Below are 6,298 nucleotides of genomic sequence, written 5' to 3' on the forward strand. Positions count from 1 at the left end.
ACCTAGAAGGTTTGTTCAGGCTCTGTCTCTAAGAAAGAGGGAGAGGAAGAGAAGCTGTTGTCTGCATAACCAATGACCCACATGGCAGCTGCAGAAAAGCCCCTGTTCTCAAGTCTGGTCTTGGATACATCATTTGTGACAGTCCAAGAAATTAAAAAAAGAGAGAGATCTGTTGTGGCAAACTATTGGGAACAACGAAGTGGCTGTAATTCCATAATACCATGTCATCTGCTGGGTGGTGGTTATCATGATGGCCATGGGAACAAATAAGAACTTGCTCTAGAGTTTGTGGCAGTTGTCAAGAAGCTCTAATAAACCTGTTCCTAGGATCCTGCTTTGTGCCTGATGATCTCTGGAGGCACCATGGTTTGGAAAAGTGGCTCTTGCCTTCATTTTAGAAATAGTTAAAGGGTGGCGAAGCTGTGGTCCGCCTACCACTTTCATTAGTTTGGTATATTTCCTAGACACAGGAATCTGTTAAAGCTCCACATGTGTACTGTGTGTAGCCAGAGGGGAACCATTGTTTGCAAATCCAAAACCAGAGTGGAGCGTTAAAGACCTGAAGAATCCCCCACCAGTAACTTGCTGACGGTATTTAGACACGTCGCTTAGCCCATAAGCCTCATGTTTTCTCAACTGCTCTTTTTTTTAAAAAATGTAATTATTTTATTGATTCTCTGGGAATTTTACAACACATACCCCCAAACCCACTCATTTCCTTATTCCCTCCATATCTACTTGTCACCCTTACAGTGTCCCCCACCCAAAAGAAAATTAAAAAAATAAAATTAATTCAAAACAAGCAACAACAACGATAAAATACTTCGCTCCTCTGTCTTTCCTGTCTCCCCATCACCTTTGTTCATCTTAGTGGCATCGAGAGCTGCAATGTGGTGCGCAGTGGACCCTTTTGTCCAAACAGCTTTACTTGCAAATGTTCATTGTAATGAGTTGGTCTAGTTCAAGCCCTCTGGCTTTTGGTACACCATCAACACTGGACCCCCACCTAAACTCCTCTCAGATATCCTGTTGTTGCCCAGAGTCATGGAGATCCTGTGGCTATGGTTCCACAGGACAAGTTCCTTCACGAGTTCCGACAGGTCACAGATGGGGTAGATGTTGGGGTGGGCCAATTCAAAGCACTGGATGTGGGCTTGGGTGGTGGCTGAGTGGTCAGTCCAGCCTTCTTTTTTACTATAAAATCCCTAAGACAACAGATGTATAGTCTAAACATACAAATTACAGATTTATTTCTGTATTCCTTTCTGTTTTGCACCTCCTGTTCAGCTTCCTGTATTGAAATTGAAATGTCCTAGGATTGCTGGGTACTCTGACACTCTCTTTAAAAAGAAAAATAATAGATTTTTAAATGTTATCTTATGTATATGAATGTTTTGCCTGCATGTGTGGCTGTGTACCATGTGCATGCTGGTCCCCTAAGAGTTTAGAGCAAGGGTCAGATCTTAACTGCTGAGCCAACTTTTCAGCTCCTCTGGTAATCTCTTAAAATGACTTAGTGCTACATGGAGTAAATAAAAGTATTCTGGCCGCTTCATTGGTAACATTTCACAATAAGAATTTGATAAATATTAGACTGGTGCTCTCAGAGCAGGGGTGTGTGCATATGTGTCCATGTGTGCATACCCACATGCACATAAGACTTTGGAGAGTGCCAACCCACTCAGTGTGCAGTCTGTGATAAACTTGTTACTGCTTTGGACCATTGGGCAGAGACATCAAAGTGAAATTACCAGGCAGTCATGGTAATATAGGAAATGAATGCTAGGACACAGAGGCAGATGGATAGCCATGAATTCAAGGCCGTCCTGGCCTATACAGCAGGGCTACGTAGAAAGACCCTGTTTTTGTTTTTATCAGTGTGTGTGTGTGTGTATGTGTGTGTTTTGTTTTGTTTTTTTAAAGATTTTACTTAATTTTATTTTATGTGCATTAGTGTTTAGTCCACATTCATATCTGAGTGAGGGTGTTAGATCCCCTGGAACCATAGTTACAGACAGTTGTGAGCTGCCATGTGGTTGCTAGGAATTGAACCCAGGACCTCTGTAAGAGCAGGCAGTGCCCTTAACCACCGAGCCATCTCTCCAGTCCTTGTTTTGTTTTTTAAGGAAGGAAAAGAAGCTAAATTACCATTCAGTCTGTGCAAAATAAATCACTGAGCCCCTTGCCTTCCACTATTTTGTCTGTCTTGTATTTTCTCTTCAGAGACTGCCCTAGTCGTGGGAACGAAGCTTCTGCTTTTGGTCACTTAGCGCAGACTGTACAGCTCAAGTCACATCCCAGTCCATCCTGTGTCCTGGGTCTCCCGCGTTTCCGGACATGAATAGTACAGCCCTCGCCCCCAAAGGGTTCTTTCCAGTACTACTTTCTAGTACCACAGAGTACAATTACTTTAAAATCTCCATCTAGCTAGGGTATAATTTAGATTTTTTTTTTTTTTTTGCTGTGTGTGTATGAATGTTTAAGTTACATGTCTGTCTGTGTACTTTATGTGTGTCTGGTGCCCGAGGAGGTCAGAAGAGGGCATCAGATTCCCTGGAACTGGAGTTATATAGACTGTTGCGAGCCACCATGTGGGTGCTAGGAACCAAATTCTGGTCCTCTGCAAACTGCTGCTGAGCCCTCTCTCTGATTGAGCATTTACTTTTTAAAGAATAAACTTAAGATGGTATTAATCACAGCACTTGTGAGCCAGAGACGGGTGGATCTCTCGAGTTTGAGGCCAGCCTGGTCAACATACTGAGGTCATGTCTAAAAGCAAGAAAGGAAAGAATAAATTTGTGAGCTGGCAGTACAGCTTAGCAGATAAAGACACGCTCGCTGGGAAGTCTGCTGTGACAAGAGGAATAGATTGGTAATGACGCAAGATTTAGAGGTGGACTGATTAAAAACCTGTGGAGAGCCGAGCAGTGACACATGCCTTTAACCTAGCACTCAGGAGGCAGAGGCAGGCGGATCTCTGTGAGTTCGAGGCCAGCCTGGTCTACAAGAGCTAGTTCCAGGACAGGCTCCAAAACTACAGGGAAACCCTGTCTCGAAAAAAAGAAAAAAAACCTGGAGAAATGAGAATAACGCTATGGTGAGGTTTGGTTTCATATTTTAATTGTATATAAAAAATGTACTTTCCAAGTGTTTCATGTGTGGGAGGGAAGCGCATATGCATGCATAGGTGTGTATATGCATGTATATAGAGTTATGTGCATACCTGTAGGGATCATGGGAGAAACTTGAGTGTCGTTCCTCAGGCTTCTGTCATCTTTTTGTTTGAGACAGGGTCTCTTGCAAACTTATTTTGTGGAGTAGGTGAGACTAGCTGACCAGTGAACTTGCATGGATTTGCCTGTCTTTGCTTTCCATCCTCCACCCCTGAAATTACAGACATGCCTCAACAATCCTGGCTTTTTACTTGGGTTTTGGGGATCTAAACTTAGGTCCTCAGGCTTGCAAGGCAAGTGCTTTACTCACAGAACCATCTCTTCAACCACCATTCACGTGTTTTGGTGATACTGGGGAACAAACCTGGAACTTCATACATGTCATGCACTAGGGCCTGGGTTCTGGATTGAAGCCTCTCTGCTACAAAACCAATTTTTAAAAGGGGGTTATTTAAATATAATTAAAATGAGAAGATGAAACTTTGGCTCCAGCCCAGTGGCACAGTACTTGTTCAACATGTGTAAAGCCCTGAGTTCAACCCCAAGTACTAGCAGGAAAAGGTGATGTTAGACGGCAGGTTCATTTGTAACTCACTTGTTTCAGTTGGCAAAATAAAAATAGACATTCCCCACAAGGTCCAATGGTGACCTGATACGGAAATTTAAAGGCTTAAAGTGCTTTGCATGGGGATGTCATTTGTGGAATATTTGAGCCTTTAGTGCCAGCAAACTACTATGCTAGGTTCTTTTATACTTAATATATTATAAAGCCATCTGGGAGATTTATTGCAGCCCTTTTTTTTATTTGTTTTTATTTTATGTATATGCATATTTTGCCCACATGCCTGTCTATGTACTACATGCCTGGTGCTGGGGAGTCTTAGAAGAGGGAGTTGGATCTCCTCGAACTGGAGTTCCAAATGATTGTGACCTGCGGTGTAGGTGCTGGGAATCAAGCCCAGGTCTTCTGCATGAGCAACAAGTGCTCTTTGTGGCTGAGCCATTGCTAGACCTCCTTAAAAGTTTTTTATTACTTTATTTATTTGGTAAAGGTATGGCCTTTCTCAGAATGCCTATAAGAGTCAGAGAACAACTTGCTGGAGTCTGTTCTCTCTTTCCACTATGCGATTCTAGGAACTGAGCTCAGGTTGTCAAGGTTGGAGGCAAACACATTTACCTGCTGAGCCATCATCCCAGCCTGTGTGTACTCTTAATGACTCAAGAAGCCGAGACAAAGTTAACCTGCCCATGATCAGACAGCTTGTAAGGGTGGTCACCTTGAGTTCTCACTTCAAACCACCCTTAAACAGTTCATATAGCCTGTGCATCATGGAGAGGAGCCGTCCTGCTCACCACTGCTTCAGAGTGCTTACCCTCAGACACACCTGGAGAACTGGTTGTTTCCACTGAAATTGGCATTGTTTCCTTCACACCACCTCGTGCACTTTTTCTCTGACACCTGCTAAAGAAGCTTCCTGCTTATAATGTCTAGCCATACAACTTTTCATTGTCTTCGTTTGATTATACCAAAGATGTTTCAAGATTTTATTTATGTGGATGTTTGTGTCTGTGTATGCCACGTGTGTCTGTGTACAAATGAAGGCTAGAAGAAGGTATTAGATCCCTTGGAGCTAGAGTCACGGGTGGTTGTGTGCTGCTTGATAAGGTTAGCTGTATTGCTGTCCCCAGTTTGCTGGTCTACACTGACACCCCTGGCACCCAAAGAGCATTTTGCTTTTTAAGGGCCTTGTTAACTGTAAAGTGCTGACACCAGAAGCTGTGTCGGGGATGGGGACATGACAGTGCAGTACAGAATTAGAAGGGTAAGAATACACCTCTTGGGTTTCTTGTGAATGACAGTAGATAGACCACACTCAGATTGAGAAATTGAAAGTTAATGTTAGCTAAGATTTTGTTCAGTTGCTGATAGCTAGAAATGACCTCAACACTACCTCATGCTTGAAAGGAGATTCAAAACCCAAAAGCTCACACAGATTGCCAGACAAAAGTATCTTTGTATACGTGTGTGGTGCTCTGGATGCCTTGCACAAGCTAGTCGAACACCCTGCCACTGAACCAACCGCACTCAGAAGTGTTTTCTTTTGTAGAGCTTGGAGAGAGGCCTCCCCAGGTAAGAGTACTTGTTGATCTTTCATTCAACCCAGGTTTGGGTTCCTAGCACCAATATGGCAGGTCATAATAGTCTGTAGCTCCAGTTCTAGGGACTCTGACACCCTCTTCTAGTCTCAGACATGCAAGTGGCGCACAGAAATTACAGGCTGCCTCAAACTCATAGAGTTCCACCTGCCTCTGCCTCTGAGTGCTGGGAGTAAAGGCACCACACCTGGCTCAGAACATTTAAAAATAATTTTTAAAAATATACTTTGCTATGTATTATTCAAAACATTTTTGCAACTCTTGATTTTTTTTTCTCAGAATCATATTCTGTGCTTGAGGTCAAGTTTGGAATTGGGATTTTTTTTTTTCCCTATCAGCTTGGTCTTCGGGTCACAAAGCTGAAAGGGGGTATTAATAATCTTTTTGTATTTCATTTTGTCTTATTTTACTTTTTGAGGCAGGGTCTCTCTACATAGTCCTACCTATCCTGAATTGGGGCCTGGAGAGATGTCTCAGAGGTTAAGAGCTCTGGTTGCTCTTCCAGAGGACCTGAGTTCCATGCCCAGCAACCACATGGTGGCTCACAACCATCTGTAATGAGATCTGATGCCCTCTTCTGGCATAAAGACGTACATGGAGATAGAGCACTCATATACATAAAATAAATCTTTTTTTAAAAAAAATTCCAGCTTGATGTTACATTGTAGTTACATCTTGAAACTTGGAGACTGATCCAGAGGAAAGCCTCTTAAATAGGCTTATTTATTTTTTTAACTGTCTAGCAGTCCTTTTCTTAGTGAATAATTCTCCAGAATTTTTGAGATAGGATCTCAAGAAGCTTAGACTGTGTAGCTGAGTCTGTCTTCTAGAATTCCTGATGGTGCTACCTCTATCTCCCTAGTGCGGGGATTTCAGGCATGTGCTACCACACCCTTCCACAATTTGTTTCCTAAAAAAGAAAACTGCAAGGTTTCTGCAGAAGTGTAAAAGGGACATCAGCTGCATAC

The sequence above is a fragment of the Myodes glareolus genome, chromosome 3, assembly GCF_982192425.1.
Source record: "Myodes glareolus chromosome 3, mMyoGla1.1, whole genome shotgun sequence".
NCBI classification, from domain to species: domain Eukaryota; kingdom Metazoa; phylum Chordata; class Mammalia; order Rodentia; family Cricetidae; genus Myodes; species Myodes glareolus.